Consider the following 8,801-nt stretch of genomic DNA (forward strand, 5'->3'; position numbering starts at 1 on the left):
GTAACGTTGTCATAGGCTCCCCTAATATCCAGAAATGCTAGCCATAAGGGCCTATGTTCCTTTTACGCAATTTCTATACACTGTGTCAATGAAAATAGATTGTCCTCCAACCTTCTTTGTTTCCGGAACCCATTCTGTAGTTCCCCTAACACCCCCTCGTTCTCCACCCAAGCCTGCAGTCTATCCTTTATAATCTGCATCACCACCCTGTAAACCACAGATGTCACTGTTATGGGACGATAGTTACTTACGTCTGCTTTGTCCCCCTTTCCCTTATATATCCGCGGCGCGCGAGGGAACTTCTCCGATTACACCTCTCCAATGGGGTGCGCGCTGAATGGGACTGGCCGGAGCGAGCCCCGCCGCGCGCGCGTGATCGAGGCGGCCGTGACCCTACCAGAGAGCTTTGAGCGTTGTACGCGAGGTGGCAGCACAGGAAAATGATAAAGGCGGAAGTTTTGAAGGCAAGGGTGTGGAAAACCCAGAAGCGTCAAAGTATTCTTGCAAAGCCGCTGAAGAAACATCACAAAAGACAATAAATACAATATTATGCAAGCAAATTCGCATACGGGACATGTGGCAAACAAGCTAGGTTAACATGCGCCTAGCACCATTTGTCAGTAGATTTATTTGCTGGTCGTCGAAAAATCCTCCAACTTTTTGTTGGTGTGCAAATTTCACGCAAAAAGCTAAAACAAATTAAACCCTGTTAAAGTACGGCTCGAAACTATTTCAGATTCTTTTCATTAATATAGGTAATATTTTCGAAAGCAAAAAAAAAAAAATTTCAAGCAAATAAGTGAAGACGTCAGCAAGAGCTATAGCCCTCAATGCAAATTACGCAACAGAACAATAACAAGCACAAAAAACATTTTGAAACATTGCGATCTGAAGAAAAGGAAGGAAAAAAGCAAATCGAAAAACACAGGGCAAGGTGCGATCACAGGGAACAGCGTACGGAAGCGTAAGAATCTCTTACCGCGTGATCGCTTGCGTTTATGAAGCGGCGGCCTAATATTTCGCGTGTGCGCAACTTATAATTGTAAATTACGAGGCCGCTTCTTCATTTCTGGACGTAACCATAATTGCGCACAAAGTCGGCTTAGGGAATGCTCTTGCAATAAGTTATTACGTTTGATTTAGGATCTCCATTAAGCAGACACACTGCGCAGTGTGGCAGTGAACTCTCTAGAGTGAAGCAAAAAAGCGCTTTTTAAAATTAAAAAAAAACTTATGAAATGAAAGTGATTTGAATTGTTTTAGAAGGAAGCCCTCTTTTGCTGGTTTTCAGATACTCGCGCAAGCAGAGTGTGCAAAAACGCTTTCAAATACACAATTTCCAAAAAGATAGGCGGGTTAGTATGCCCAGAAATCGGACAAAGGCGACAGCGTGAGCTCTGTCTGTGCACTTCTCAAAAAAGTATTTTTTTTTATTAGCGGCTTGGCTAAGCCATATATAGTTACATGAATTATTACAAGGGGGTAATGACAACGCGCATTCGTTAATTACTAAATTTACAAGACATTCTAAACGGAATTTTAGTGGTTAGTTGCAGCGAACGGGCAGAACAAATGTCGATGTCAGCAGCACCATTGCTATACAGCGAGCGAATGCGTTTAGAATGCTGCCGAATGCGTTTAGAAATTGTTGCAGAACTCAATTAACTGATCAGCGACGGAGCCCGCGGCAGACGCTGACAGCTTCGGTTTCATTGAGTTTTTTTTTTCATAACTATCTTGTATTTCCGACTGCGCAGTCGGAAAATATTCCTGGCTGGCAACATCGCTGCTCATGTCGAAGCTCGAACTCTTATCAACCGAGCAGCTACTAGTGGCATCGACACCATGCCAGTCCTCTCAACCTACAACGACGTACTGGAATATTTTCGAGGTACGTGAGTGCGTCTTCCTGAAACGCATCCACGGCTCGCTCGAGCGCAGTCCGTTGACAGGCGCCAACTACTAACACTTTCCCAACGTCCACTTGGCCCAAAAAATATATACCACTAGATATTCCTCCACTTGTCCGTGGTGCCACGACACCCCCACCCTTTACCTCATCTGTTGCTGCCGATGCAGCCTGGTGGTTTTCAACGTACCCACTCCGACCCTGGAGCAGTAGGAGCAAGCGCTGTCCAGCGCGCGACTGGAAGACCAGCTTCCGCTGATGGACCGGGCCTGCGCGGTGGCCGAGGCGGCTGGCCTCCTGCAACGGGGAGACTTCTCTCATCATGTTCGATACCTATTAGATCAGTAAATGTTTTTAATCTTCCTCCTCACGCAAGACTGCTGCGCAGCTTCGTATGCACATTACCGAGCAACGAAAGGTTTCTTTCACATGGCGCAGTCTATGGGGATATTGATAGCAGCCAACTTGCTGCGAACGGCAGTGGAATGTTGGTACAGTGACTTGCCACTGTGTCGTTTTCTATAAATGCATAGCACACTCCCAACAGCTCACTTTTACCAAATTTACAGCGAGTATCGGGGTTGCACTGCAACAAGCTCCAATTGCGAATTTTGGCGTTTTAGCGCCCTAGCGTTAATGAGGTAGTTTCGCAGGAAATCCGGCGCCGCCGTCAGCGTCTTTGACCGTGAGTAATAATAATAATAATAATTGGTTTTGGGGGGAAAGGAAATGACGCAGTATCTGTCTCATATATCGTTGGACACCTGAACCGCGCCGTCAAGGAAGGGATAAAGGAGGGAGTGAAAGAAGAAAGGAAGAAGAGGTGCCGTAGTGGAGGGCTCCGGAATAATTTCGACCACCTTGGAATCTTTAACGTGCACTGACATTGCAAAGATGCGCGAAAAATTCCCAGAGAAACAACCTAGGAGGCAGATGTGCTACCTTGGTCATGTGACCTTCCGGTTTGAGACACCTGCCCTCCGGATTTTGAGGAAAGTGGCCGCCCTTGCAGGTGGCAGCCAAATAATAATGATTTTTCGCTCGGGAAAAGAAATATCGGTCGCACAAAGCATATATCGATGGCAGCGGCACCATCCCAGAGAAGTGTCGCATCCGTAACTCCTCCACCACTGTGCCAGGAGTGGAAGGAGGAGTTCCAGGGATCCCGAACCTTCCCTAACGCCTCCCGTTTCACTCTTAGCCATAGTCTCCTTGAGAGATATAGCAGCCGTTAGTCGTGTGAGGAGCGCGAAAGGAGCAACTGCGACCGCGTGCGTGCCGTGTGCAGACTTCAGAATCAGAATCAGTCTTTATTTGTTAATATTTTACATACGTACATTATATCATACAGAAGGAGGTCCCAAAGTGAAAGACTGTAATGGGACCTCCTAATCAAATACATCGTTTAAAACATTTAACAGCTGCGACAGATAAGATGAGTATGAGAAATTGAATATATACATAAGGGGTACAACATAAAGGAGATACATGGGAGAGAAATAAACACTTTTAAAAAGCTACTACAAAAGACCAGCGAAACATACTGCATTATATATCATACTGAATTATAACGAAGGTTAGGAGGGAGCGCGAAGTATATGCAAGAAGAAATGGATTTGAATTCATCACAATGAGAGCTCTTAGCTAAGAATTGCTCGTTTAAAGTGTGGTTTAAATTTGTAGATTGAATGGGCATTCTTTAGTTCTAATGGTATAGTGTTCCAGACAGCAACTGACGAGAAATGAATTGCCTGTTTCTCGTAATTGGAGCGTACTTTAGGCAAGGCAATGTTGTTATTGAGTGCAAACCGGGTTATGTTGTCGTTTACAAGATCACACTGTGGTATGAGAGGAAGAGAAATTATATTGTTGACAAGTTTGTACATGAAAATGCCAAGAGAGTATCTAGCCAGCGGTGACACGGAGAGGATGTTATGATCCTGAAGAATAAATGCTGCATCGATGTAATAAGAACTTTAGGTAAGTATACGAATGGCTTGATTTTGAATTATCTGCGATGATTTAAGATGAGTAGCATATCTGGTTCCCCAGCATACAATACAGCAACTGATGTGTGGATGTATAAATGCGTAATATAAGGATATTAATGTGCTTTTAGAAAAGTATGGACGGAATTAATAAGGATTCTCAAACCGTATGCCTATTTCTTCTTTATATTGGTTATGTGGTTATGAGACTTTAGACCGCTGTCAAATACACTCCCAGAAATAATGCGAAATCGCTAGCCTTTACGAGATGTTGACCAATTGAGACAGGGGAAATGTAAAGTGACTGGCGTTGATGCGAGCTGAAAACAACAAACTTCGTTTTACTGGAATTGATGGTCAAACTCTGTTGATTGCACCAAGATAGAAGGTTGTCCATGTCATGATTAAGTTTTGATACGAGATTAGTAACGCTTGCATCTGAGTTATAAATTGCGGTGTCGTCAGCATATAATAGGCAGTTGGAGGAACCGAGGCACTTTGGAAGGTATTAATATAAATTAAAAATAAGAGGGGACCCAGAATAGAACCTTGTGGTACGCCTAAGTCCGTGAACACAACATCAGAGTAGACATTTGAAATAGTGACAGTTTGTGATCTATTTTGGAAGTAATTTTGTAGCAATAATAACGGGTGGCCGGCAATACCAATTTCTTCTAACCTAGTGAATAAAATTGGATGATTAATGGTGTCAAAAGCTTTCGATAAGTCTATAAAGACGGCTCCTGGAAATTTTCCTTCATAAATGGCAATCCTTAATTTGTCTGTAATAGTTATAAGAGCAAGTTCAGTAGAATACCAAGAACGAAAACCATACTGACATGGCGATAATATATTAAATTTATTCAAATATTTAACAAGAAGATTCGCAAATAGTTTCTCAGTTACTTTGTTGAGAGAAGTAAGAATGCAAATTGGACGATAATTTGCATTAAAGTACTATCACCCTTCTTAAAGACCGGAATAATCTTTCCATGCTTTAGTTCATGTGGAAAAAATGCCAGATTTAAACATCAGGTTCACACTATGTGATAGAACGCCACTAAATAGATGTGTAATCATTTTAATATGGACAAGATGTATATTATCAAGGCCAGGAATTGTTATTTTACATTTTCAAATTACGGATAATGTCAATTATTTCCTGTGGTGTGGTTGGAAAGAGAAAGAAAGAGTGGGGGAGGCGACTGGATAAAGGGGGTTGGAGAGCTTCCTTAGGAGGCTTGTTGCTCTCATTAAAGAAACAATTAAAAGCAGTTGCAATTTCTTTAGGGTTACTGTACTCTGCACAGTTATGCTGGATCAAAGTTATATCTTTGGGTTTATCGTTTCTTCCCAAGAATGATTTAACTATTTCCGACTTTTTCTGCATATTGTTGCCACAGTCATGAAATTTTGTTCATAATAGGTGCTTTTGGCTGTTTTTAATAATGCAGACAAGGTGTTCTTATATTTATTGTAACGAGCAAGAAGTTTAGGGTTGAAGGGCTGCCTTTTTGTTTTTTGTACAAATTTTCTTTTTTGCGCATTACTTTAAGAAGGCTCTCTGTGAGCCAAGGGTTCTGTGGCGAAGCTAGTTGTTTTTGCACTTTCTTATTTCTGAGTGGGAATGAAGTAATGAGGTCAGAAGTGATAAAAACTGCGAATAAGCTTCTTGAGGATCACGCAGTAATATAATCGACTGCCAGTCAGCCTCAGCCACTGCAGTCAAGAAATTTTCTTTATACAAGACAATCTTACTGTATATCGTTCTGCTATGATTTTGAGTTGTTCTAGGAAGGCGCATTAATATCGGGAAATGATCTATGATTTATATTTCAAGAACGCCAGCTTCTGAAAGGGATAATAAATTTGTCAAAGCGCGATCAATGAGTGTGTTACTACCAGAAACAGTGCATCGAGTTGGAACCGTGATGATGCACTCGAAACCAAAGCAATAGAATGAGCTCCTGCAGTTTATGGTATCTAGAGCAGATTCATCGAGGAGATTGATGTTTATGTCACCTACTATTACGACATTTGCATTCTCAGATGAGAGAATACCTACTTTATCTTGAAGTGCTGTACAGAAATCGAAAACTGGCGACGATGGTGACCTAGAAATACAGGCAAATATTAATTTTATACTATCGACGTCTAGCAATAAGGAATCAAATTCTACCCAAACAGATTCACTCTGAGGTATGTTCAATTCTAAGTCACTTCTTCGTTTATAAGCTAACTGATGAGATATAAATAAGGCAGCTCCACCATGCTGTGGGAGAATTCTGAGGCAAATGAAAGAAACGAGAACAAATTTTTATCATGCTCACTGTACCTAATCTCTGAAATTCCGATTATTGAAAATGGGTTGGGGAACATAGAAAGAGCACCGAAAATAGTATCATAGTTTTTTCTTATACTTCATGCATTTAGATGAATTGCTGAACGAGTGGAATCCGATTAGAAGTTTTTGAGCTGATTGGTCGAAAAATAGGAGGACATCGGGGGGAACACCGTAGCAGAGGCCAATGGTTTACACTATTAGTGACAGGTCGGACTCATTAGTGATGCAGTACACAGTACTGTCTGTCGTTTTCCGTGGCTTAATCATGCAGTTGTCCATCCAGAGGAACTTCCACTTTTTCTTTTTCTTCAACGACAACGCCTTAGCGAACAATGCCTTGTTTTCCGCAGTCAGGTGATCGTTGACAAAGAAAAAGGGACTGTCCTCAGAGGGACCGATATCAATGTCAAACGTGGTGAGACGAGCTTTCCGCACTTTGCTAAAAAAATCTGTTTATTTGGTTCTCGAAAAAAAGCGGGCGAGAATGTTCTTGTGATTTTTGTTTTTTGTGGCAACACGATGAGCCACATCGAGGTCAGCGGGAGTCACCGGACATCCAATTTTTTCGCCAATGGATTGTATGATGGTTACATAATCTTTACCTTGCATGCAAGCAACGCCCTTCACTTGAACGTTATTCATTCTTGAATACAGTTCAAAACCACGAATCTTGGTGCTAGCTCACTGTTTTAGATCTCAACTCTTGGTTGTCAGCTGCAAGGAGGGAATTCTCGTCGCGCAACTCCTCTACTTGCTTTGTTAGGGATACCACACTGGAATCGAGACTGTCGGTCTGGCTCTTCACTTTCAAAATATCTGTTCCTGAGGATTCAAAAACTTTAATACTAACTTGTCAAAAATGTTCTCCACAAGGCTATCAATGTCAACTTCAAGTTTTCATAGTAACCATCTATCCTTTTGGACAGTTCAGCGCAGTTTGGCATGTTCAATGGTCAAACAAAAGAGTAAAGCAACAATAAATAAACCGTGATTCCAGCAGCAGCGACAGCAGACTACTTCAGATGAAACAAAGATCGTCGGTGGCAAGAACTAACGTGTAAATGCCGAAAAATTCCTATAGCTGCTGCACTCTTCGCTGCCGCTGCTGCTGTGATGACCGGCTCTCGGATCCAGGTCCTTTTAAGCAACCCGGGGTGATCTTAGCGCCAACCAGCGGAAGCACCGTCGCATTATCTCAAGGAAATGATGGTCACCGCCCCTCTTGTTGGCGGCACGTTTGCTGACGGCCCGTTCGCTGATGGCACTTTTGCTGATGGCCCGTTTACGGATGGCAAATAGGCTGATAATGGTAGCAAGTAGTCGACCATATGCAATCCAGAGAGGGGGCCTTTAAATGCCGAAAAATTCCTATAGCTGCTGCACTCTTCGCTGCCGCTGCTGCTGTGATGACCGGCTCTCGGATCCAGGTCCTTTTAAGCAACCCGGGGTGATCTTAGCGCCAACCAGCGGAAGCACCGTCGCATTATCTCAAGGAAATGATGGTCACCGCCCCTCTTGTTGGCGGCACGTTTGCTGACGGCCCGTTCGCTGATGGCACTTTTGCTGATGGCCCGTTTACGGATGGCACATAGGCTGATAATGGTAGCAAGTAGTCGACCATGCAATCCAGAGAGGGGGCCTGTAAATGCCGAAAAATTCCTATAGCTGCTGCACTCTTCGCTGCCGCTGCTGCTGTGATGACCGGCTCTCGGATCCAGGTCCTTTTAAGCAACCCGGGGTGATCTTAGCGCCAACCAGCGGAAGCACCGTCGCATTATCTCAAGGAAATGATGGTCACCGCCCCTCTTGTTAGCGGCACGTTTGCTGACGGCCCGTTCGCTGATGGCACTTTTGCTGATGGCCCGTTTACGGATGGCAAATAGGCTGATAATGGTAGCAAGTAGTCGACCATATGCAATCCAGAAAGGGGGCCTTTAAATGCCGAAAAATTCCTATAGCTGCTGCACTCTTCGCTGCCGCTGCTGCTGTGATGACCGGCTCTCGGATCCAGGTCCTTTTAAGCAACCCGGGGTGATCTTAGCGCCAACCAGCGGAAGCACCGTCGCATTATCTCAAGGAAATGATGGTCACCGCCCCTCTTGTTGGCGGCACGTTTGCTGACGGCCCGTTCGCTGATTGCACTTTTGCTGATGGCCCGTTTACGGATGGCACATAGGCTGATAATGGTAGCAAGTAGTCGACCATGCAATCCAGAGAGGGGGCCTGTAAATGCCGAAAAATTCCTATAGCTGCTGCACTCTTCGCTGCCGCTGCTGCTGTGATGACCGGCTCTCGGATCCAGGTCCTTTTAAGCAAACCGGGGTGATCTTAGCGCCAACCAGCGGAAGCACCGTCGCATTATCTCAAGGAAATGATGGTCACCGCCCCTCTTGTTGGCGGCACGTTTGCTGACGGCCCGTTCGCTGATGGCACTTTTGCTGATGGCCCGTTTACGGATGGCACATAGGCTGATAATGGTAGCAAGTAGTCGACCATGCAATCCAGAGAGGGGGCCTGTAAATGCCGAAAAATTCCTATAGCTGCTGCACTCTTCGCTGCC

This window comes from Amblyomma americanum, chromosome 6, assembly GCF_052857255.1.
Source record: "Amblyomma americanum isolate KBUSLIRL-KWMA chromosome 6, ASM5285725v1, whole genome shotgun sequence".
Classification (NCBI taxonomy): Eukaryota; Metazoa; Arthropoda; class Arachnida; order Ixodida; family Ixodidae; genus Amblyomma; species Amblyomma americanum.